At 48.4% G+C, this 26,467-nt stretch overlaps 1 long non-coding RNA gene and 1 pseudogene across 2 annotated transcripts in view; both read right to left on the minus strand.

The window, feature by feature from the left end:
* LOC137639856 (uncharacterized) overlaps nucleotides 1-26,467 on the minus strand; it is a 183,128-nt gene that overhangs the window by 47,133 nt on the left and 109,528 nt on the right. The gene's annotated exons all lie outside the window — the stretch shown is intronic.
* Nucleotides 19,958-20,076, minus strand: LOC137640366 (5S ribosomal RNA; annotated as a pseudogene).

The raw sequence follows: 26,467 nt of genomic DNA on the forward strand, positions 1-26,467 counted from the left end.
GTTGGAGAGGCTAGGTATTTCAAACGATCTAGGCCAAGGACGTGAAGGAAGTTCGTTCTTTGCTAGGAATCCGAGCTGAAAAGAACATGTTGCAGATTCGGTCGTGAAACCAATGTTCTTGCTGAAGGCATGAACCTCACTGACTCTCTTAGCTGTTGCAAGGCAGACGAGAAAAAGAGTCTTGAGGGTAAGGTCCTTGAAGGAAGCTGACTGGAGAGGTTCGAACCTAGGTGACATAAGGAACCTTAAGACTACGTCTAGGTTCCAGCCTGGAGTGGATAGACGACGCTCTTTAGACGTCTCAAAAGACTTAAGAATGTCTTGAAGGTCCTTGTTGGAAGAAAGGTCCAAACCTCTGTGGCGGAGAACTGAAGCCAACATACTCCTGTACCCTTTAATCGTAGGAGCTGAAAGGGATCTCTCATTCCTAAGATGTAGAAGGAAGTCAGCTATTTGGGTCACAGAGGTATTGGTAGAGGATATTGAATTGGCTCTACACCAGCTCCGGAAGACTTCCCACTTAGATTGGTAGACTCTACGAGTGGAAACCCTTCTTGCTCTGGCAATCGCACTGGCTGCCTCCTTCGAAAAGCCTCTAGCTCTAGCGAATCTTTCGACAGTCTGAAGGCAGTCAGCCGAAGAGCGTGGAGGTTTGGGTGCAACCTGTCTACGTGAGGTTGACGTAGAAGGTCCACTCTTAGAGGTAGAGTCCTGGGGATGTCGACTAGCCATTGAAGTACCTCTGTGAACCATTCTCTTGCAGGCCAAAGGGGAGCAACCAGCGTCAGCCGTGTCCCTTCGTGCGAGATGAATTTCTGCAGAACTTTGTTTATTATCTTGAACGGTGGGAATGCGTAAAGGTCGAGATGGGACCAGTTCAGTAGAAAAGCATCCACATGAACTGCTGCAGGGTCTGGAACAGGGGAACAGTACAGCGGAAGTCTCTTGGTGATGGAGGTGGCAAACAGATCTATGGTAGGTTGACCCCACAAGGTCCAAAGTCTGTTGCACACACTCTTGTGGAGGGTCCATTCCGTGGGAATGACCTGATTCCTTCTGCTTAGGCGATCTGCTGAGACGTTCATATTGCCCTGAATGAACCTCGTGACCAGAGTGAGGTTTAGACCTCTTGACCAAATGAGGAGGTCCCTTGCGATCTCGTATAGGCTCCTCGAATGGGTCCCTCCTTGCTTGGAGATGTAAGCCAAGGCTGTGGTGTTGTCTGAGTTCACCTCCACCACTTTGCCTAGCAGGAGGGACTTGAAGTTCAGCAGGGCTAAATGAACTGCTAGTAGCTCCTTGCAGTTGATGTGGAGTAATCCCTGTTCCTCGTTCCACGTTCCCGAGCATTCCCGTCCGTTCAAGGTCGCACCCCAGCCCGAGTCCGATGCATCTGAGAAGAGATGAAGATTGGGGGTCTGAATAGCCAACGATAGGCCCTCCCTGAGAAGGAGATTGTTCTTCCACCACAGGAGAGTGGTCTTCATCTCTTGGGTGATTGGGATAGAGACTGCTTCGAGAGTCGAACCCTTGTCCCAATGAGCTGCAAGATGGAATTGAAGAGGGCGGAGGTGGAGTCTCCCTAGCTCGACGAACAGGGCCAGTGATGAAAGGGTCCCTGTGAGACTCATCCACTGTCTCACCGAGCAACTGCTCCTCTTCAGCATGCTCATGATGCACTCTAGGGCTTGGCTTATCCTGGGGGCCGATGGAAAAGCCCAAAAATCCTGACTCCGAATCTCCATTCCCAGGTACACAATGGATTGGGAGGGAATGAGCTGAGACTTTTCTATGTTGACTAACAGACCCAGTTCTCTGATTAAGTCCAAAGTCCAGTTGAGACTCTCCAGACAGCGACGACTCGTGGAGGCTCTCAACAGCCAGTCGTCTAAGTAGAGGGAGGCTCTGATGTCCGATAAGTGTAGGAATTTTGCTATATTCCTCATCAGATGAGTGAACACCATAGGAGCTGTGCTTAGGCCAAAACACAGGGCTTGGAATTGGTAGACAACCTTTCCAAAAACGAATCTCAGGAAAGGTTGGGAGTCTGGATGAATAGGAACGTGAAAGTAGGCATCTTTCAAGTCCAACGAGACCATCCAGTCCTCCTGCCTGACCGCTGCTAGGACCGACTTCGTCGTCTCCATCGTGAACGTCTGCTTGGTGACATACGCGTTGAGCGCGCTGACGTCCAGCACCGGTCTCCAACCTCCTGTCTTCTTGGCCACAAGAAAGAGACGGTTGTAGAAGCCCGGGGATTGATGGTCCCGGACTATAACCACTGCCTTCTTCTGCACAAGTAGCGACACCTCCTGGTGCAATGCTAGCCTCTTGTCCTCTTCTTTGTAGTTGGGAGAGAGGTTGATGGGAGATGTGGTCAGAGGTGGTTTGAGGCAGAATGGAATCCTGTAACCGTCCCTCAGCCAACTGACAGACTGGGCGTCTGCACCTCTCTTCTCCCAGGCTTGCCAGAAGATCTTGAGTCTGGCTCCTACTGCTGTCTGGAGATGCGGAGAGTCAGTTTTTTCCTTTAGATGTCTTGGAGCCTTTCCTAGACTTGCTCCTGTAAGAGTCTGGACGGGAGCTTCCTCGGCTGGGGGCTCTACCACGAAAGGGCGTTATGAACCTCGTAGCAGGGGTATCAGCCACTGGGGAGCGATAAGTCTTGGGGACTGAGGTAGTAACCTTAGACTTACGAGCCGATGAGGCTACAAGATCGTGTGTGTCCTTTTGTATCAGGGCAGCAGACAAGTCCTTAACCAGCTCTTCGGGGAAGAGGAACTTCGAGAGCGGAGCAAAAAGGAGTTGTGACCTTTGACAAGGTGTAATGCTGGAGGAAAGGAAGGTACACAGCTGTTCCCTTTTCTTCAGAACCCCTGATACAAACATCGACGCAAGCTCACCAGATCCATCCCTAATGGCCTTATCCATGCAGGACATTAATAGCATGGCAGAATCCTTGTCCGCAGGGGAGGTCTTCTTGCTGAGGGCCCCCAGGCACCAGTCTAGAAAGTTGAACATCTCAAATGCTCTAAATACTCCCTTCAGTAAGTGATCAAGGTCTGAGAAGGTCCAGCAAACCTTAGAGCGCCTCATTGCAGTTCTCCGAGGCGAGTCTACCAGACTTGAGAAGTCAGCCTGGGCAGAGGCAGGTACTCCCAAGCCTGGTGCTTCTCCTGTGGCATACCAAACGCTCGCTTTCGAAGTGAGCTTAGTCGGAGGGAACATGAAAGAAGTTTTGCCAAGGTGTTGCTTAGTCTGCAGCCACTCCCCTAAGATCCTTAACGCTCTCTTAGAGGACCTTGCTAGGACTAGCTTAGTATAGGTGGACTTAGCTTGCTGTATGCCCAGCGAAAACTCAAATGGCGGAGAGCGGGGAATAGCAGAGACAAAGTGGTCTGGGTAAACCTCCCTAAGCAGAGCCAAGACCTTACGAAAGTCAATAGACTGTGGAGAAGGCTTGGATTCATCCACGTCTGACGAGGGATCCAGGTGTGCCGCCTCATCATCAGAAGCCTCATCACCAGAGTGTAGCGAAGAGATCGGACAAGAATGCTGAACAGCAGAGTCAGAACGAGTAGGAACAATATTAGTGGTTTCCTCTTCAAGTAACTGTTGAGGGAAAACCTGAGGCTCAGACTGCAAAGGCTGAATAAAAGACGAAGCAGAAGGAAGGCGCATGGGTGGAGGAGGCTGACTCCTAGCATGAGTGGTTGAACCCAAGGGTTGCGCTTGCTGAGCGGTTGGCAGAAGCGGAGTAGCAAGTTCCTGTTCCTGTGGTGTGAGCGGAGCGCGATGAGGTAGAGGCTGCGCAGAACAAGGTAAATGTCTCGCAAGCTGAGGCTCCTGAGGCGCAAGGCTAAGGTGTTGTGGTGCTTGCCTTGTGGAGGGTTGAGCTCGCTGCAGCGAGAGCTGAGGAGACTGACTCATGGACGGGAGAGGTTGTTGTACCTCAACCGAGTGTTGCATCACTGGTGGAGCAGCAAGTGGAGGCGGAGGAAGAGAGGTATAATCCTCCTGATCCCATTGTAAAGGTTGCCTTAAGGAAGGCGGAGGCTGAACACCACTGGGAACAGCAAACTCAGAACGTGGCTCAACATCGTACGCCTGGCAGGTGGTACTGCGATCAGGCGGAGCGAGCGCAGGCGGAGCGAGCGCAGGCGGAGCGAGCGCAGGCGGAGGGAGTGTAGGCGGAGGCGGAGGCGCAACACTCTCAGCCCGACACTCACGCATCAAGTCCGAAAGCTGTGCTTGCATGGACTGTAGTAGAGTCCACTTGGGGTCGGCAGAAACTACAGTAGGCTGAGGTAAAGCCTTAACAGTCGAGCTCTGTTATGGCAGAACCTTACTCCTCTTGGGCGGAGTGCAGTCGACTGATGACTGCGGCGAGTCAGAGCTGAGCCAATGACTGCAACCTGGCTGAGCACTCGCGGACTGGACTCTGCGTTTAAGTGGTCTCGAGACCTGAGTCCAACGTTTCTTCCCTGACAGTTGATCAGCGGACGAGAAATAGACGGGCTCAATCGTCTGCAGGTGGGAGTGACGGTCTTTGGAAGACACGCCCGCAACCACCGAGGATACTTCTGTGCGCCGAACAAGGCCTGACGAACCCTTATGCCCTTCGACATTGCTTCTCCCCTGGGCTTGGGAGCTTGCAAGAGGTCCCGGACTGGGAGGACGACTGGCTCGCACAGAAGTATCCTCACGCACCACACTGACACTGACACTAGCACTTGGCACTGCACTGACACTAGCACTCGTCACAGCACTGGCACTAATTCCACCCACTGCACTCTTGACCTTAAGCTCCTTGACTTCGGCCATAAGAGACTTATGATCACTTACCACTGACTCTACTTTATCGCCTAAGGCCTGAATAGCACGCAAAACAACAGACATATCAGGCGGAGGGCAAATAGTAGGTTCGGGGGTAGCCACTACAGGGGTAGGAAAAGGTAGGGGATCATGAGGTGAGGAAAAAAGTGAAGAGTGAGAAGAACTCCTCCTAACTCTACCTCTCTCTAACTTAGTTGAATATTTCAAAAGACGGACAAATTCAAGTTCCGAAAGTCCGGCGCATTCCTCACATCGATTTTCTAACTGACAGGGCCTGTCCCTACAGTCAGAACAAGCGGTGTGAGGATCTACCGAGGCCTTCGGAATACGCCTATTGCAAGACCTACATCGTCTATGGGAGGGGGCTTGCGAAATGTCAGACATCTTGAATCCAAAGAGTTAGCCAATGGGGGGTTCCAAAATCAAGCAAAAGATCGTTAACCGTTAATCAGGACTATATAAAAGCTATCTAGCTAATATAAGAAGGTTTCCAGTAAAGCGACAGCCGAAATCTGAGAGAATACTTCACCAATTAGCCGTGAAAATACTCTAAGATCATAAGCGTATCCCAGAACGTCTTGCCGGAAGCACGACAGAGGAAAAATTGAGGAGGTGTCAACAAGAAGTACTATAGTACCTGGCCACAGGTGGCGCTGGTAAGTACACCCCCTTCTAGTATTGTGATAGCTGGCGTATCCCTCCATAGAATTCTGTCGGGCAACGGAGTTGACAGCTACATGATTATCGGGTAAGTTTAATATTGAAAAAAGGGATTTTGACGAAGGAAAAATCTATTTCTGGGCGAGAGACCTGTGCCGCCCAGTGAAATGCTCCTTAAGCACCATTTCAAAGGAATATAACTGCTAATATTACCAGAGAAAAAATGTAAAGGAATGCTAGGTTGAACTAGCTCGCTCACCTAATGGTGTCGGTATAGACTGGGGCGAAATACCAGAGGTCTCGTACCATTTAGATTTCTCCTCTTCGAAATCCCCCAATAGTGAGGTGCCGTTCAACCTCCCCTGCCTCGCAGACCAGTACTACTAACTCAACCCACGCTTGCCCATCACTCCTTACAGCACCCTTAAGTTTGGGGTCTGAACAGGGGGGGAGCAAATAGGGTGGGTTCACTGGGCGGCACAGGTCTCTCGCCCAGAAATAGATTTTTCCTTCGTCAAAATCCCTTTTCTGGGCTCAATCCCTGTGCCGCGCAGTGAAATAGTACCAGAGAAAACGAACCCAAACTTTATTAACTATACGGGAACGAATAAAAATCAACATAAACAGTGGTTTAATCAAAAGTTAACGTAGAAGACGGACGTCTTTAATAACATCAGCATGATAAGGTATAATATCCCAGGAAGGGAAGACAAAAGAACATTAACTTAAAACAAAACCAATTAAGGTCAAACACTGGAACAAATTACATACACTTGAACACTAAAGAAATACAGTTCGTATGGAAGAATAAATTGAACAATAATAAAATGGCAATGTTACGAACTAGGAACACCCATGGGTGTGATACAACAAACCGAACTCAGGTAGGAACTGTAAGTGAGGCAGGTAAGAGGAAGAAGGTGGAAGATATAGGATTCAGGGATTAGTTAGAAGGAATTTGTCCGGGGGATACCACGCTCCCTGCAGCTACGGTAGCGAGTTGAAGGGCCTCTAATTGTTTAAGATAGTGCCGCTTGAACACTGAGGGGGATTTCCATCCGGTATATTTAGAGATATCTGTAAAGTTCATATGATGGAAAAAATTTATTGAGGTTGCTACCGCCCGAATGTCGTGGACGTGAGGAAAAGACTCTGGATTGGCCTGTTTAATAAAATACAAGATCTGTTGTCTGATCCCTTTCAAAGTTATAGTCCCTCCCCGCTCCCTGATGAACAAGGGTCCCGAGGTCTTATAGGAAGTCCTTGATAGAAAGGACTTTAGAGTGGTAACCGGGCATAGGGAAGGATCCTGAAGGAGAGGGATGATTTTCCAGGAGGACCATCTATTCTGAGGGTCTTCATTTTTGGCCAAGAAGACCTTGTCTGGGGAGAGGAGGACCTCTCCTGACGGAAGGAACTCTATGTGGCCTGGATCCCTTGATAAGGCAGCTAATTCCGAAATCCTGGCGCCAGATGCCAAACTCACGAGAAAGAGAGTTTTCCTGAGTAGAGGGATATACTCACATGAATCGTTGACGGTTTCTGACGCTAGTTTAAGAACATCATTGAGAAACCAGGAAATCGGGCTAGGACGAGAAGATGGTCTCAGTCTGGCACAGGCTCTTGGGATCGAAGCTAGCAATGAATCTGTTAGATCTATATTAAAGCCGATTAGAAAAATCTTCTTCAAGGCAGACTTGATGGTAGTAATAGTATTGGCTGCTAAGCCCAACTCAAACAAGGTTCTGAAAAAGGTTACCGTTAGGTTTAGTGTCATAAAGTCAGTACTAGAATCTTTCAAAAACTTAGCTAGTTTTTTGACCGCTGAGTCATATTGACGAAGAGTGGAGTCTCTCTTGTCAGATTCTAAAAATAAAGTATTCTGGGGGTCTATGTTAGCCCCTTTGTGTGCCGCAAACTTCATGAAGTCCATAAAGTTAGGGTGGTCTGAATGTTTGAGGAAGCGAACACAGTGCACGTTTGTACTATCTGGGTCAAAGTCGGGTTGGGAATCTGGTGAGGGTGGAGATTCAGCTCCAGTAAAAGAGGAAACCAATTGCTCTTGGGCCAATTGGGGGCCACCAGGGCTACTTGACCTTTGAAGGTTCGAAGTTTGTCCAGCACTTTCATCAGTAGGTTCACCGGTGGGAAAAAGTAAATCCTTTCCCAGGCGTTCCAGTCGAGAGACATGGCATCCGTGGCGTAAGCCCGAGGGTCCAGGTTGGGGGCCACATAACATTTCAGCTTGTGGTTGGATTCCGTCGCGAAGAGGTCTACCTGGAGATCCGGCACTTGGAAGAGGATCCATTGAAAGGATTTGCGATCTATTGACCATTCTGACTCCAACGGTACCGTCCTGGAGAGTGCGTCTGCCACAACGTTCCGAACTCCAGCCAGATGAACGGCGGATAGGTGCCATTGGTTTGAGGCCGCCAGGGAGAAGATTGCCACCATCACGTGATTGATGGGACCTGACTTGGAGCCCCCTCTGTTTAGACAACGGACTATGACTTCGTTGTCGAGGACTATCCTCAGATGTTGTTTCTTGGCCGGGGAAAGACGTTTCAAGGTTAGTAAGACAGCCATGGCCTCCAGGACGTTTATGTGAAATTGCTGGAACATTGTAGACCAAAGGCCCTGAACTTTCCTGTGTTGGGAGTAGCCTCCCCAACCTGATAGGGAGGCATCCGTGTGGATGACTATCCTTGGAGGGGGGTACTGCAACGGAACCGATTTTGATAGGCTCTTGGCGGTTGTCCATGGGAGAAGCCTCTTCCGAAGAATGGGAGGAAGGCGTGTCTTCTTGTCCCGACGTTTGGTGTTCGCTCTGGAGCGCCAAACTCGGTTGATGTCTTTCAATTTCGGTTTCAGAAGGAGGTCTGTCACTGAAGCGAATTGTAGGGACCCTAGAATCCTCTCCTGGTTCCTTCTGGAAGTTACCTTTTCCCCGAGAAAGCGTTTGGTGTTTTCGCAATCTCTATCCTCTTGGACCTGGGGAGACATAGAGTGTGAGAACGTAGGTCCCACCGTAATCCCAGCCACTGAAATTTGGTCTTTGGTGTCAGACGAGACTTTCCGAAGTTTATCTGGAATCCCAGAAACTGAAGATATTGGATCACCTTGTTTGTTGCCTTGAGACAATCCTCGACGTTGTCTGACCAGATTAGCCAATCGTCCAGGTATGCGACGACTTGGATTCCGTGGGATCGGAGTTCCTGAATGACCGATTCCGCCAGTTTCGTGAAGATTCTGGGCGCGATGTTGAGCCCGAAAGGCATCACTTTGAACGTGTAAGCCTTGTCGTCCAGTCTGAATCCTAGGAATGGGCGGAAGTGTCTCGCTATTGGAACGTGATAGTAAGCATCGGTAAGATCGATGGAGGTGGTGACGGCCCCACGGGGAAGCAAGGTTCGCACCTGCGAGACGGTAAGCATGTGAAACCTGTCGCATTGAATGGACAAGTTTAGTCGAGACAGATCGAGGATGACCCTTCGGCTGTCGGAGTCTTTCTTCGGAACGCTGAATAAGCGACCTTGAAACTTCAGATATTTCGTTTCCTTGATCGCGTTCTTGCGAAGAAGATCTTGGGTAAACAAAAGTAGGTCCGGTGTCGAGGGTTGATGGAATCTGTTCGGTGGAGGAGGCCCTTCTATCCAACTCCACCCCAGGCCCTTGGAGATTATGCTGAAGGCCCAAGGACTGAATTTCCAGCGACTCCGGAACACATAAAGTCTCCCTCCTACCTGAAGACCGTCAGTAGTTGGAGGTTTTACCGCCTCGGCCACCACGTGACCCTTTTCCACGGGAGAAATATCTCCCTTTGCTTCTGTTCTGAAAAGAACCCCTCGAACCGGGGCCCCTGCCTCGTTGGTATCCTTGGGAGGAGAACCGGGACTCATAGACCGGGTTATAAACAGGAGAGGTAAACGAGTTCGAAGCCACTTGGTTTTCAGGGACGAGGACATACTTCACTTGGGGCTGAGACTTGGAGGTGGAGGGTTGGATGCCCTGAGAGACCGGGGCCGACTGGACTACTTGAATAGGTTGGCGGAATTGGGTAGAGCTATAAGGGCGTAGCCTTTTTCTGCCCCGGGAGTGAATGCTCGATTGTTCGAACTTCCGTTTGGGAGTGAGACCCCAACGGACTTTGAGGCTCTGGTTCACTCTGGCAGCTTCGCTCAATACCGAGTTGACCATGTCCTCCGGGAAAAGGTCCGGACCCCAAGCAGAGGCTTTAATGAGCTTATTTGGCTCATGGCGGATAGTGGCTTCAGATAAGACATGCTTACGGCAACGTCTTTTGGTCACCAAGAAGTCGTAGCAGTCTGCTAACAAAGATTGCAGGGTGGCTTTAGTCATAACTTTAAAAGAGTGTTCCTCGTCATAAGTAAGAGAAAACATCTCCGCCATAGTCGAGATGTTGAGGCTCCGGCTAAACCTAGACCGGGACTCGAACTCGAGTCGGATTAAGGTTTCAGGTAGTCTTGGGAGGCGTTCACTGAATTGCGTCGATGCACAGTCCGCGGATAGCTTACCAGAAGTGAATGTCGATTGAATGTTAAGCCAACATTCATTATCTGATGGGAACAGCAGAGATGTAGGATCTGTCTCCCGGAGTTGTGGCAAAGGCTTATCTTCGGTCACTGCCTGAAGGGCTAATTCAACCATTTTGGTGACGCAAGGAGTGGGGGTCTGTTCGTCCACAAGAAACATGGTGTAAGTACTCTTGTGGGGGGTCAGCATGGTGTTTGTACAACCCCACTCATTTAAGGTTCGAACCCAAACAGACTGAGCCTGTTCCTTCGGAAAGATAACGGTCTCTTTAGGGACCTTATCTAGTCGGACAAGAGCCTCTTCCGTAAGCCGGGCGAAGCCGGGGAAAGGAAATTGAAGACCGGGAGGGAAGAACTCAAAATCTTCAATGGGCCTGGTCCCAAAACCCTCGATGGTCAACATTCCGTCCGTGAAAGGACAGTGGAGCGCCATTTTCCACGGGTTGTTCTTCGTGAAGGGTGGAAGTTTTGAGGCGTCCGGGATGAGGAACTGCTGTTGTTGAGGCAGTCCACTTTCCAGGGTATCTAGTCTTCTGGTGACGGCAGAAAGTATAGAACTAATCTGCTTTGTAACGACCCTCGACAACATATTCGTGAGGGCCTCCGGGTCGAGGTTGGTTGTGGTAATTAAGGGGGATGACTGCACTCCCGGGTCCTGAGACATAGGGGCAGTGCTAGTCGAGTCACTAGGAGCTCCGGGGAGGGGAGCCTTCTTGGGCTTCGATGATCCAGGTAGTGTAGGATTCTGACGAGTCCTCACTAAAGGTCTTTTCTGAGATTTGACCTTTGCAGGAACCGAGAGCGATCTTGGGGAGGATTCGTGGTTCCCTTCAAAACCAAGAAAGGAAAAATTATTAGAAGTTGGAGAAAAAGAGGGGCTAAGAAGAGAGGTCTTAGCGCCAGACCCACCTGCCTCACTTACAACCTTACCTGTGTCAGGTTCGTCAAAAACCATGGGCTCTATGTCTAAGGTCAGAGCCGTAACATTGTCTTCAATGGGGTCCGGGTCGTCAGGGGTGTCTGTATCCTGGACGAGATTGAGTTCTACGATTTCCGCAATGTCAGCAATTATAGGAGCCGCCACTTGCCTAGGCACTGCTGCCGAAGATTTTGCGTTCGGGTAGATAAGTCTACAATAATCTTCTGAGAGGACGTAGGGCTTCCTGGCCTTTACGTTACGGGCGAAGCCGCCTACCCACAATTTCAAAGTGGCTCTTGCTGAAGTTTTAACCGCCTGGGAACTCTGAAAGAACGGGGATAAGGTTAGCAAACCCGAGGACAAAATGATAAATGAACCCGAAGATTCATAACAGAAGTCAATGATTATCTATCATATTGATGTCGCCCAGTGAAGGGAAGTAAATACAAAAATGACTGAAAGAGGCTCACCGAATCTGAAGCGAGGGTGGAGATAAGGTCATAACAGATAAGGCAGTTGTCAGGGTGCCATACCACAATATCGTCCATCTGGATCCCACAGTCCGCGTGGGACCGACAGACAGCATGGCCGCAAGGCTGGTGAAGGACGGCCGCGCAGGCTGTCATCCGGCAACGGACCACCTGTAAAAGGAATAGTCCATGAGCATCTACTAGTTTCTCTATAAGGGGTCCCGGAGGGTCCGGGACCTGCCAGTTAATAAAATAAATGTATAGCCTTAGACTAAACATGCAGAGAACTGAGACTATTCCAATAGCAATCCGGCAGAGCCGGGTATGAAAAAGGATGCAAAAAACAGTGATTAATATATAATCATAACTAGTTCCGGGGCCCCCGTGGCCGGGGAACAGGGTTGGTAAGTAAACTTAAAGTAACTTAAAGTAAACTTAAAGTACCCAAGATACATCCTTAAAGTACATAAATAGAAAACGCCAATTATGATCAAAAACTAATGTCTGTAATGAATAGGGCTCCCGGAGGGAGGATATTAATCAAAACCGTGTCAGTGTCAACCGATCATGTAGTTAAGAGCTCGGCGGCTCCGATGTCTGATGACGGGAGGGTACAACGGGAGAGCGCGGGGGGAGCCAGTGGAACCCCCCCCTACCTTACCTGAGGTACCGGGACAAAGGTAATGATTCATGTAGAATATAAAATAATGATATGGGATATAATAAGTCCTATACGGACGATAATAGCATGAGGTACCGTAGGGGAGGACACTCCTAATATAAGTGCTCATTCTAACAACCGTAATTAAAAGCAAGGTTACACCAAGGTGCAGATATACCGACTAATCACGTGTGATAGTCCCCGGTGGTCCCGGCCTTCCCCCTCCCCGACCGATGGCGACGGGAGGGGGGAGACGAAACCGCCCGGTATGAATGAATGAGACTAAGTCATACCCCGTTGGTATACTCAGTCCTCAATATGTCGGAACGTTGATGGAAGACTGAGGTACAAGCATACTTGACCCGTAAATCATAACCAACAACCATCGAGTGAGAGGAAGGGTGTACACTGAAGGGGGGGGGGGATGGAATAACCTCCCCAACTTGTTGGGGGGGGGTGTAATGGTACAGGGAAATCGCCAGTGCGCAGTGGTAGACAGGGCTACTAACTGGAGATCCCCTAATCATGACATGAAAATCCCAAAAATATGATCATAACGGAGTAAGCAATAAATATAATATCAATGCACAAATACATAAAATAATTAATGAATTAAAAGCGAAATCACGTAAGTAAGGTTAGGCATGCAGAAAAAAATATGGCGAGAGAGGGACTCGGGCGAGTGGTAGGGGAGGAAGCATGACGCCATCAGCAGATGGAAAGCAGGGGTACCAACCTAGTTACTGAAGCGGTAGATCGAACAGTAAAAACAACAAAATACGCGAGAGTCCCACTCGAACCAAACGTAAAACTAGGTGGAGCGTAATAAAACAAAAGGTTTTACTAATAATAAGTGAGATGGTCGAAATAAAGCTCCTAGAACTAGCGAAACAATCTCAATGTTGACGCTATCCACCAACACGCACGAATGCAGGCATACCAACATAACCTACTCCTGATGAAACGCTAACACCGATATCATAGGATAACATAAAATAAATGCTATATGAAAGCATAAAGTCGGTGTACTAAATGAATATTGCTATATGAAAGCATAAAGTTGGTGTACTAAATGAATATAAGGAAAAAACTCCTAAAGGATCGAACGAATATAAAAGACGGACGAACTAACGAGACAAAGGGCAGAGGCGAAAGAAAGAACGGGGACGCCGCTCATATATAAACACTTCTAAATAATAAAAACAAAGATGACACTGCCCAATCTCGTTAAAAACTCATGGATAAGGTACTTAACTTCGATGGGGTATCTTGGGAATCGGCCATCGAGAGAAAGTTGATGATAAATCCAATGAAACACACGAAATAAAAAACTTGGACTTAAATCAAACAGGTGCTTGAAAGGAGTGATGGGCAAGCGTGGGTTGAGTTAGTAGTACTGGTCTGCGAGGCAGGGGAGGTTGAACGGCACCTCACTATTGGGGGATTTCGAAGAGGAGAAATCTAAATGGTACGAGACCTCTGGTATTTCGCCCCAGTCTATACCGACACCATTAGGTGAGCGAGCTAGTTCAACCTAGCATTCCTTTACATTTTTTCTCTGGTAATATTAGCAGTTATATTCCTTTGAAATGGTGCTTAAGGAGCATTTCACTGCGCGGCACAGGGATTGAGCCCAGAAATAACATTTTTCGTAAGCAGAAACTTTCGTATCCAGAGGTATCACTGTATAGGAAAAAGTAAGTTAAAAGACAAAAATTAATGGCAGTCCAGAACCGGCGAGGGAGAGAGGAAACAACCGCTCTCGATCCGAGCCAAAAGTAAAGTGACTAAATCACAGGTGCGTGAACAGGAGTGGTAGCAAGCTACCCCCCTACCCCCCCTAACTAGCGGTGTGGGTTGTTAACCCTCACTAAATTTTAATGGCTCGTCATTTCAGCTTCGCCGAAAGTATAACCCCTAATAAATAGCGTTGTTTGTATTCCAGTTACGGAACAATAAATTTGGCTCAAGGTGAAACATTAATTTTTATGCGATTTTTTTTCACTGTTACTGTACAGTATTTCAAAAACCAAGATAAAAGGAGAGTTAGACATATGATCAATAAGAACGATTTTCAGCAGAACTTGAAAGCCCTAACTTGACCCTGACTGACCACATGGCCCATTCAAGTAACAATTCCCTCATCAATCTCTCTTTTTAACAAATTAAGCATCAAATCAGCACTAACAGTTCTTTCAAACAAAGAAAATGTTCCTCACAAGAATCAATGCTAAGAAATATTATCAACACCAACAAGGAAAAAGGAAAAGGTGAAGACAATAGTTGAATGAAGAGGGTCCAGGCGATGACAATTCCCCTGCGGCGGCTGAGTTAACTGTTATATGCCGACAGGAAGACTGATGGACCAGAGAGGGAGAGGTCGTTCCCCACGAAGTGGAACTGTGCTGGCCTTGATTACGCAAGTGTCGTTGTCATATATGTATCACACACAGCACAAACACTGAAAAGGAAATTTATCACATTTCTATACACATATATATACATAAACATTAAGAATGTTTTCGTATATATACAAGTATAAGAAAAAGTAAGTTAAAAGACAAAAATTAATGGCAGTCCAGAATCGGCGAGGGAGAGAGGAAACAACCGCTCTCGATCCGAGCCAAAAGTAAAGTGACTAAATCACAGGAGTGTGAACGGGAGTGGTGGCAAGCTATCCCGCTAACTAGCGGTGTGGGTAGTTAACCCTTGCTAAATTTTAATGGCTCGTCATTTCAGCTCCACCGAAAGTATAACCCCTAATAAATAGCGTGGTTTGTATTCCAGTTAAGGAACAAAATAAATTTGGCTTAAGGTGAACCATTAATTTTGTGATTTTTTTCACTGTTACTGTATTTCAAAAACCAAGATAAAAGGAGAGTTAGATATATGATTAATAAGAACGATTTTCAGCAAAACTTGAAAGCCCTAACTTTACCCTGACTGACCACATGGCCCATTCAAGTAACAATTCCCTTATCAATCTCACTTTTTAACAAATCAAGCATCAAATCAGCACTAACAGTTCTTTCAAACAAAGAAAATGTTCCTCACAAGAATCAATACTAAAAATATTATCAATATCAACATTACGCATGGGAGGTCCCGGCAAAAACGCGATTCATCACATGCTAAAAGGTGGCAACATTTTTCCTACCAAACGACATTACAGTACTCAATACTGATATAATTCACAAGAAGATATAAAAGCACAAACTCATTTAGCCCTCTCAGTCAATGGCACTTGCCAATAACCCTTTTGCATATCAAAAAAAGTGATAAATGTTGCTTGACCAACACAATCATCTATCCGAGGGATAGGATAAGCATCAGCTAGAGCACAAACTCACTTTACGATAGTCATTGACAATATGCACATCACAATTAGGCTTGGAAACTAAAATAGAGAGAGATACTAAATTACTCTGACTAAACTCAGTGAGATGATTATCCAACATACAGTATATTGAATCTTAAGACTGCATAAAATCACACTTGCAAGGATCAACACAAAAAGGATCCTGTTTAACAGCAATGTGATGACCAACATCAATGTCATGGAACAACACATTTGTCTTTGAAGGCATATTAGGAAACATACATATATACAACTCTTTCACACCAGTGCACTGCTCAAGAGACAAATGGCACTGCTCAAGAGACAAATGAGACAACTTTACATCTAGATAGGCAAGACTTTAAAGAGTTGCATAATTTGAATGGCGAGCCAGAAGACTTAACATAAGAATCACAATCTTCATCTTCTTGAATTTTCTCTTCTACACTGATGACTGTAGTTTTCTTGGCTTATTTACTTTGTTTATGATAAGCTTTTAGCATTTTGCTATATGACACACATGCCTCTTCTTTTTTTTTCTTTCCCTTCATCAGGTGAATTGATAACATATTCAGTGTCATTTATTCTCCTCTCAATCACATATGGTCCATTGAACTTGGCACTCAACACATTTTCAGGAACAGGAAGCAATACCAGAATTTTATCACCAATCTGGAATTTTCTAGCTCTTGATGAACAGCCATACCAAGTCTTCATATTTTTCTGGGACATCTTAAGATGTTCACTGGCATTATGAAAGGAAATCTTCAATCTTTCTTTAAATTCAGACATAATTTTAAAAATTGTACATTGTTGTTTCATTCATCTACTTCTCCTTTAGCATCTTCAAAGGACCCCTAACATGGCCAAACACCAGCTTGAATGGACTAAAATCAAGGGATTCTTGAAGTCTCCAAATGGGCAAATAGCACAAGAGGTACTCCATCATCTGAATCTACTTTATTTCCATGCAGCAGGTCTTCAACATGGACTTAAAAGTTTGATGAATATGCACTGGAGCATAACTGGTAAATCTGCTGCTGGTGCATAACTTGTTGGAATATTCCAGCCATAAAGTTACTTTCTTCATCACTCTGGATTGATTTGGGCAATCTAGCAAGGGTGAAAAGCCTTCCTTCACATTGATTAGTGCCATTATCTTGCAAAGCGGAACAGCCTCTGAAAATTTTGTGGCCGCACACATGATCGTCAGAAGATAAAGGTTCCTGGATTTCATCTTCAGCACAATCAACAATAACCCTACTAAAGGGCTCATCAAATGCAGGGATGGGTTTCAGCCAAGTTTTTGGGATGGACTGATTTGACTTTCCAATAACTTTACACATGATAAGTATGACAAAAAAAAAAAAAAAAAGCCACTTCCTGCTTAACAACAGATTAATAGAAATATCTTGTGACAAGACTTACAGTTTCGTTTATACTAAAATGACCCCTCAGAAGTTGTTCATGAGCAAGACTGATAACATCAACCGTGAGCTTTTCATGGACAACAATTTGAAACAAAAGTACACCAAACATTTTCTGAAGACTTATCAAGAGGTTGCCCTTTGCGCGTGAGTAAACCTGACTTGAGAAGTAGCCACAAGGGATTTTGACAGAGGAAAATTGACAAACTCGAAGATAATTTGTATTTTTCCTAACCATACAAACCTTAGCTATTTACATTGGGTTTACCTTATAGCGCAGCTGAAATGGCGAGCCATTAGAATTTAACGAGGGTGTATTACCCCCGCGCTAGTTAGCACGGGGGTAGGGGAGTGGTAGCTAGCTTCCCCTCCCCCCCTCACACACAGATGAAAGCTCACTTTCACTTAGAGGTAGGACTTGTCTTGGGGGACAGGGCTGGCGGGCAAATATGTGTAAATAGCTAAGGTTTGTATGGTTAGGAAAAATACAAATTATCTTCGAATTTGCCATTTGTTCCGTAACCGAAATACAAACCACGCTATTTACATTGGGTGACTTACCCATTAGGTAGGGTGGAAAGTCCCCAGCCATACTGGCTTTGGCTTTACCCGGGGACTCAGAATCCGAGTGAGTCGCACTCGAGAAAAGGAGTCCCTGCACCTCACAAGTTCCTTGCTCCGCAAGGAACCGTGTGGCCTACATAAGCTTGTGTGTGAAGGAAGAAGTGTGACCCGTCCAAGGCAGTTGACCTGGAGTTCCAGAAGGAACTCTGAGTTAGGACGTTCCCAATACCACCTCGTCAGGGTATGGGGGACGCGACAGTATTGACTCAATACCCGGAACACAAGGAAGCATGGTTTACCTGCAGAGGTTCGAGGTCAGCTATGCAGAGACCAGGATGCTGCTTCCCCGTAGAGGGGATAATGAAGAAAGAAATAAGGGCCAGACATACTTCTTTCGTTCATGCAGACTAAAACCTGATAACAATGCCCTCAACCTTCTGCTACCTGTCCAAAAAGGAGCCTGAGGTTAGACCAGCTGTTGTGTAGCCCCCACAGAGCGATAGAAAACCTATCGAGACTCCTGTGGGTCACGCCCTGCAGGAAGCTGGCTGCGAAGGTCATTAGACCCTTCCAGACTCCAGCTTGTAGCACCTGCGTCACAGAGTAGTATTACTCGAAGGCGAGGGACGTTGCGATGTATCCAACATCGTGCTGTAGGGCGACGTGACGGGGGAGGGTCTGGAGACAGGTCGAGATGAATGTCCTTGAGTCCGGGCTGAAGAGGTATACTGGTGACTCTCCCCTGTGTCCTCCTTGTGCTCCCAAATCGGCTGCAAATGAGGACAAACTGCAGCTGTTCCCAAAGCTAACCTCTCGATTCCTTTACTGGCAAGAAAGAGAAGGTCTAGGGACATCAGATACAGAATGGAGACTAGAAATCTTGAAGGAATTGGACCGAAGGGCCGGGACCCCCAGATTCTGAGTCTAGCCAACAACTCAGGAGCGAACCTGAATGTTGCCTTCCCCTCTTCCTTAGAAAGGGCGGAGTCGTACGAGACCAAGAAGATTGCTTACACACTGGCCGTGGCCAGAGTGAGCAGGAGACCCAAGGCGGAATACAATCCAAGGCCTGCCGTAAAGGGTCTTGAGAAGATCTCTTAAAGGACTAAAAGTCCGAGCCATGCTCCAAGTTGGAAGTCTTCCTCCGACTAGGGCAGGGACGATCGTAGCTTCGCATGAGCGAGGAAAGATCCAGCGGGCAGGAAAAAGTTATTCCTTTAAGCCTGAAGGTCAGGGAAAGGCTGAGCGACAGGCTTCATTGCCGAGAGCGGAAAGGAGTTTCCTCCCGCCGAAAGGCAATAAAACCGTTATTGCTGGAGAAGAGGCCTCAAGGGAAGAGGTATATCTCCCACGGCACCAACCACCTTAGACTCTTCACTTTGCCTGTGAGACCCCTGTGGATGACTATCGCAGATGACGCGACCTCCGTACCGCGACTGTAGCGGGTTGTCTCTTCTTGAGGAGGAGGCGTAGTGTCTCCAGGTATGAAGCCGAAGAAGCCGAAGCGACGCCCCGGTTCGGGAGAGATGTCGCAGTGTGGTTGTTTGAGTAGTCTGCGCTGTGGGATAAGCTCTCCCGGGAGTTCCGTCAGGGGAAGCAGAGGGTCCACAAACCGTTCTGCGCATAGTCCCAGTGGAGCTCTCCCAATTAAAGGTTGACAGACAACCTGGTCTTGTTGAGACCCATTGTCCACAGAGAAAGAGGGAAGACGCAGGCGTCGAAGTTGTCCCACCATCACTGGAATGCACCTTGCCAGAGTCTCGGGGTCTGAGACTGGGGGGGAAGAACAGCGGAAGCTTGAGGTTCCAAGCTGTCGCGATCAGGTCCCCCAGACCAGGACTTGCTGGTTACTCAAGGTCAAAGACCCCCAGGTACACTCTCTCTACGAGGCTCTGCTCGGATAGTCGGTGAGAACATTCCTCTGCCTGGAATGAGAGAGCCGATGGTGGTATTGAGAGAATCTCAATCATCTCGGTATCTCTACTGCAAGATGTGAAGGTGGGAAAATGCGTCCCCTGCTGGTTAGAACACGCCAGAATCATGAAGTCGACGCGCACGGGGCGACTCGGCAGGAGCTGTAGGATCTGTAGAGGGGCCAGACTACGGCCCCTAAGCCTGCCTGAATAATGGAGAGATATCCTTCAGGTCTTGACCATAGGCCTGGACCGGAACATGCCCCTCCCCTTTCCTTTGACGAGTCCGAGAACAGCATCAAGAATGTGGGGAAAGGACGAGAATATCCACTACCATCAAGAGGCTCCATAGGTCAACACCCATTGAGGTCTAATAGTTCCGCTGGTCCCATAGGGGCCAGGAAGTCCGGTTAAACGTTGCCTGAAACCACCGGAACTTGGACCGCCCCACATGGAACTTATACTGAGGCGACCGTTCGGACTATAGACGGGTCAATGAGGAAAGGAGCACTAGGAAACGTTCCAAGGTAGGGCTGAAAGCTCTGCTTGACTGAGAACAGGTACTGCGACTCTCCTCAGTCTTGCCACAGTCAACTGAAAGGAAGGCTCGGAGGATGTGGCAACAGACTCTGGCGTCCCCAGGTGGTCACCCATCCAAGTACCGACCAGAACCGACGTTGATTAACCTCGCTGGACGGACGAGAAGCGGGGTTTCCAACGTGGTAAGGCCGTTGACTCAATATCATGGCCAGATACTCCAGATGTTGAGGCAGAAGAAGAGAAGGCTCCAAGCAAAATACCATGAACCCACACTCATGGTAAGCATCCGGAAGCTTGTCCCGGCGCTGAAGAAGGTCGAACCCGAGCCTACCGGAGTTGACCAGCCCTCCAAAAAGCAGAGGAGGCGGAAGCCTGCACCTGAGCGGCCATGAGGAAAGCAGGGAGAGTTCTCTGGGGAAAAAAACCTGCTATGCCACGGCGGGATAGCCACACTGCATCATAAGCAGGAATACTTGCAGTCTAGGCTGAATTCGACGAGTTCCCTGGAAGATGGATGGAATGGAAACTGAAAGTACCCGTCCTTCCGATCCAGGGTTTAAGGAGTCCTGTCGCCTCGTTACCAGTCTGATCGATTCTGCTGTTCTACGCTGGCCGAAGTTTGTTCGACAAACTTGATCAGGGCTGAGAGGTCGACTACGGAACTCCCCTCCCAGATCCTTCCTTACAAGAAAGGATCGACTGAAGAGGCCGGGGGTGAAGCCGTCAATGATCCTATGGAGGACCTTCGCCTAAGGTATGGATCATTCTGCCCAACCGGGCAACTCTGCTGACGCTATGGCATAGAGGTTCAGAGACACTGAATTTGCTGACAGAGACGGCAGGCGCGATATCCTTGGCTGATCACCGAGATTGTGCGGGAATGGGCATCGGGAAGCTGTCATCCGGATGAGTAACCTTAAGCATCCTCCCAACGAAAAACCTGCAATCCTCGAGTTCATGAACACTGCCGCTCCTTTTAGGACTATGCCCCTCCCGGGGGAGCCTCCCGTGCCATCTGTTCCTGACAGGAGGAAACTGCAATTGGACACCTTGTCCCATTTGTCATAGCCGATAACTTAGGCCGACGTGGTTGAAAGAAAAGGGCGCTGGAGCAGAGTCTGGAAGAAAGCGCATTGGAGGAGTGAAAACGGAAGTCGATTTCCTCCGCACAGCCGCTGTCTAAGTCTCTGTCCTTGGGGACAAACAAACTCTTCTCAAGGATGGAAGGGTGTCTGAGGTTGTCGACCTCCACAGATGAGACACCCGAAGGAAGCCCTCAGTCAGCGCGTCCAGATGGTGCAACATCGAGCTTGTCCGCAAGTTAGATACTTAACGACGAAAGGCCAAGGTGCCTGAGCCCGAGAGGAGGAAAGTACCCATGATCTTCCTGTAGCTTCCTTGAACCAAACCTCGGGCCGTAACCGAGGAGGGAAAGGACCTGGTAAGCCCCCAGAGGGAGGGGTAAGAAGTCACCCCTTGGCCGATGGAGAAATCTCGAATGGAAAGCCCCCCGGCAAAAATCCTTCCAGGGAATGACGGGGAAGGGCTAACCCAGGTTCTGGAAAGAGGAGTGTTGCTCAGACCTCCCTGAAGTTTCTTCCTATTCTTGCAAGTGTCATGCTCTGCGTTTACGGGGTGAGGCCGTGTTCTGGAAATACACTCCAGAAGAACTCGCCAGGCTGGCCATGCTGCGAAAACCCCAATGGGAATCGTGGTCGCAATCGCCCTGGCGCTCGCGCGATGGTAATTCAAAGATTTGCGCGTGGGCGAACGTGGAAGCGCCCATACGCAGGAACGCAAACGAAGGTGAGCGAAGGAGCGCAGAAGGAGGGCGAGCGTAGTAGGAAGGGCGAGATCTGGTGGTCGGCGAGCGATAACTCATAGACGAGCAATGGATACTGCAAGAATTAAGCCAACGTTCGCGCGAAGAAACACCGTCCGTCCGCGCGACGGAACACCGTCCGTCCGCGCGACGGAACACCGTCCGTCCGCGCGACGGAACACCGTCCGTCCGCGCGACGGAACACCGTCCGTCCGCGCGACGGAACACCGTCCGTCCGCGCGACGGAACACCGTCCGTCCGCGCGACGGAACACCGTCCGTCCGCGCGACGGAACACCGTCCGTCCGCGCGACGGAACACCGTCCGTCCGCGCGACGGAACACCGTCCGTCCGCGCGACGGAACACCGTCCGTCCGCGCGACGGAACACCGTCCGTCTGCGCGACGGAACACCGTCCGTCTGCGCGACGGAACACCGTCCGCACGACGGAATACCGTTGGTTCGAGCGCGGGCGAACATTGGAGAGCATGTGAGCGGACACGCATGAGCGTAGACGTGCAGGCACGTGGGCATGTGGGCGCGCAGGCGAATGATCGCGCAGGCGAGCGGTCGCGCAGGCGAACGGTCGTGCAGGCGCGCAGGCGAACGGTCGTGCAGGCGCGCAGGCGAGCGGTCGCGAGGGTGGGCAGGTGAATGAGCGCAAGTCCGAGGCGGTGAACGCAAGCGTTAGCGCGATGGCGAGGAAACGCGCTGCCGCGTGGGCGAGGAAGACCGCTGGCGATATGGATCAACAGGCGATCGGTGGCGAGCAACGGCGAGAAGCATGCGCAGGTGGGCGATCGCGCGATGGCGAGCAGCATGCGCAGGTGGGCGATCGCGCGATGGCGAGCAGCACGTGCATGTGGGCGATCGCGCGATGGCGAGCAGCACGCGCAGGTGGGCGATCGCGCGATGGCGAGCAGCACGCGCAGGTGGGCGATCGCGCGATGGCGAGCAGCACGCGCAGGTGGGCGATCGCGCGATGGCGAGCAGCACGCGCAGGTGGGCGATCGCACGATGGCGAGCAGCACGCGCAGGTGGGCGATCGCGCGATGGCGAGCAGCACGCGCAGGTGGGCGATGGCGAGCTAGTAGCTGGCGAACCCTGTTCCTTCAGATGCGTTGGAGAACGTTGGCGCGCCGGCTGTAACACACGCGGGCGATCCGGAGATTGCCGAGAGACAGGTGATCGCTGACGTGTAGAACGCTGTTGAATAGGCAATACTAAAATCGCCTGTGCGCGCTGGCGAGCAGGTGAACGCTGGCGAACGTGGGCGCACAGGGCGCATAACAGGAACCAACAGGAACAGCAGGGATGATCATCATGAGAGCGCTGACGAACAGGAGAGCGCTGGCGAAAGGAGAGCACTAACGATCAGGAAGCGCTGATGAGCAGGAGAGCGCCTGTGCGCTAACACTGAGCAGGAGCAGGAGAGAACACAGCAGAAGGGCGCGCAGGGGAACCCTGACACGCAAGGGAAGAACCCCCGTGGGAGGCAACACTTTGCCCCGAAGGAAACGTTGTCCGTCGGGAGACAGATGTCCATCGGAAGACCGTTGCCTGTCCGCCAGGAGACTGATGTCCGTTGGAAGACCGTTGTCCGTCGGGAAGACCGTTGCCCGTCGGAAGACAAGATCAGACTGCTGTCCATCTGCACCAAGGAGGAAGATCAAGAAGAAGGAGTTGTAGGCTGCAAACGGAGGTTCAAAAAGGCGCCTCTTAGCACCCTTATAGGGAGATGAGAGGCCCTTACAACGAGGCGGACGGTGGGCCTTACGGCGAAGGAGGCCAACAGCAACAGCAGCAGAAGAATCCTCCGAAGAGGAGTTTCTATGAGTGTACTCTCTCGCGAACGAAAGAGAAACACTTCGTAGAAGAGACGGGTCAGCCAGTGACCTAAAAGGAGCAATCCTCCGAAGAGGGGCTCCTGCAGTTGCCCAGCCCCTTGGGCGAAACTGCAGGTGTGACCGCTCAGCACCAAGAGCATAGTCACACGAAAAAAAGGCAAGAGAAGAACCCCCCCAAAAGGGGAAAAACTCAAGCCTGGACAGGAAAAACTTCCCTCGGAAGGAAAGTTACCCGCCCAAGGAGGCAAGCCTCCTGAGAGTTCTAAAATGAACTGGAGAGCTGTCCGTCGTCACGGGAGTACTTCCAGTAGAAGGAGACACGCCCCTGACGAAAATACAAGTGGGGAGGCAGCAACAGCCGAATCCCCAGGCCTCAACAAGACAGCTCACACCGTTGCCATATTACAGAAACGAACTAGATCGGTAACTAAAAAAATAAAACAAAAATCATTAGTACACATTCATTCCCCCGGGAAGGCTCCGAAGAGGAATCCCGAGGGAAAGGAAACAAGAATTACACAAGAGGCACGTGCCCTCACAACCATTTACACTCACGGAAGGAGAGCTGTAACCAAAACAGAATTATAACAATTATAATTATGAAACTATGTAATTATGTAATTTAAAAATGAATGAACACTAAAGAAAGAACGAAAACCTCGAAAGGAATCGTTCTACAAGCTGAAAAATTAACAACTACAATTAGATTCATAAACTAATTGAGACAAACGTACGGCGTAGCAACCCCCCCACACGGAAAGGAAACTACAAGGGCGTAGTAACACGTAGTAAATGGGTGAACGACCTCAAGAGAGAGAGAGAGAAAGACCGAAGTCAAACTCGATCGCCACCCATAAAATTACGCCGTGGTGGCCTAACTGCCAAGGGCTCCACGTAGATATCGTACACAACACACACAACTCTGAAAAGGAAACTTACTGATTTCTATACTCAAATATATATACAAACATGAAAACATGTTTACATATATATTGAGTAAAAGAAAAGTAAGCGATTAAGTAAAGACAAAACAAACAATGGCTGCCAAGAGAGGACCAAGACAGAGACGTCTGTCACAGTCCGAGCCAAAAGTGAAAGTGAACATTCATCTGTGTGTGAGGGGGGGAGGGGTAGCTAGCTACCACTCCCCTACCCCACCCGCTAACTACCGCGGGGGTAATATACCCTCGTTAAATTCTAATGGCTCGCCATTTCAGCTGCGCTAAAAGGTAAACCCAATGTAAATAGCGTGGTTTGTATTTCGGTTACGGAACAAATCTATTTTTGGGTGAGATAGCCATCATGTCCTGATGGAAGTTCCTCTAGGCAGCTTTCTACTAGGGATATTTTCTGAGAGTGACATACCAGAGAATTTTACCTGTAGAGGTATCACAGGGTTCTGACCCCTGGAGCGAATATCCCAAGAGATATCGTGTATGAAACAGGGATGTGTTTAAAACAACCACGGCTATCCTTCCCCGCATAGTTAACCTTGTCTCGAAGGATATGGGATAGGATTGGATACATGGGAGAGCCGTTACAACTCCGATCCCAGTGTGTTACTGTAAACAAGTTCGCTGGTTTGCCATTCCAGCAGCTGCCATCGTATGACGCGTGACCTCACACCATTTTAGGGCTCAAACCTTGTTGTTCTGATGGAAGTGTATCAGACAATTAACACTTTCAGTTGTGGCACTTTAAGAGTTTTAACCCTATGTGCTCTTAGTCAGTTCACTAATTATAAAACAACGAAAATCCATCTATGAATAGTGTGTCTTACTATCATTTGTTTATACTTCCAAATACTGTAGGCTATAGCAGTTTGGGACGACAGCCAAAGGCTATGAACGGACTATGCAAGTTTTGTGCATCGGAACAAAAAAGTTACCATCACAGTGCCACTCACTGAGAAAATATATTTGCTTGAAATCAATTTACTAAACGATAGTCTTTAAAAAAAGGAGCATTAAAAAATGGAGGTACTGTACACTACTTTTAATTTAGGAACAGTAGGTCCATATAAAGGGAACACACAAAAAAAAAAAACTATAATCTTTTATTATTTCCAAAAGCATATAATTGTAACAAGAATTGGTGCAACAATATCTACATTTATTTTGTGTTGAAAACCAGATATGTTTATCCCAGAAACATCAAATAGAATAATAAAATAAAGTCATTCCATATGATAAAGAAAAGAATATCACCTTTGACTCTTCATTAAACATATAGTTTATTACACACTGCAAATTTGAATAATATTCAACTTGCAAAATGTGGACTGTAAAAGTCCCATATATATATATAGTCCTTAAGAGTCCATGCACAACACTAAGAAGCTGGTTTAATCACACTATTAGCAGCCACCACAAATTGTTTAACCTTTTCCAATTGTCACAAGCAATATTTGAAAAACACTCTTGAAGATTTCCATCCTGTGCAAGCTTGTAAGCGTTCGAAGGATATATATTGGAAAAAGTTTAAGGAAGAGGCTATTTTCCTAGGGCCATGAGCCAATGGCATACTATTTGGGTCAGCCCTTCTGATAAAATAGGGGAGTTTGGACCTTAGTTGTTTTAAAGAGAGATTATATCCTGCTGTCTCCCTTTTAAAAAGTTGTCTACCTTTGCAAGCCTCACTCTTTCACAGGTAAGCACTAGGGCATTCCACATGACACAGAGAAGGGTCCTTCTTTAGTGGAACAATCCTCTAGGGCCCCCAACATTTTGCGGGGAGTTAATTTTTTGCTTCGAATGCAGGATCTGGGTATAGATTTACTTCTCCCGATTCCAAAAATTCAATGTGGACATCATCCCTTGATAGGGCCACAATCTTGCTGACTCTAGCACCAGAAGCCATAGCAAGTAAAAATGATATTTTCAATTTAAAATAAATTTTTTAATATACTTACCCGGTGAA

This window comes from Palaemon carinicauda, chromosome 4 (assembly GCF_036898095.1).
Source record: "Palaemon carinicauda isolate YSFRI2023 chromosome 4, ASM3689809v2, whole genome shotgun sequence".
Classification (NCBI taxonomy): domain Eukaryota; kingdom Metazoa; phylum Arthropoda; class Malacostraca; order Decapoda; family Palaemonidae; genus Palaemon; species Palaemon carinicauda.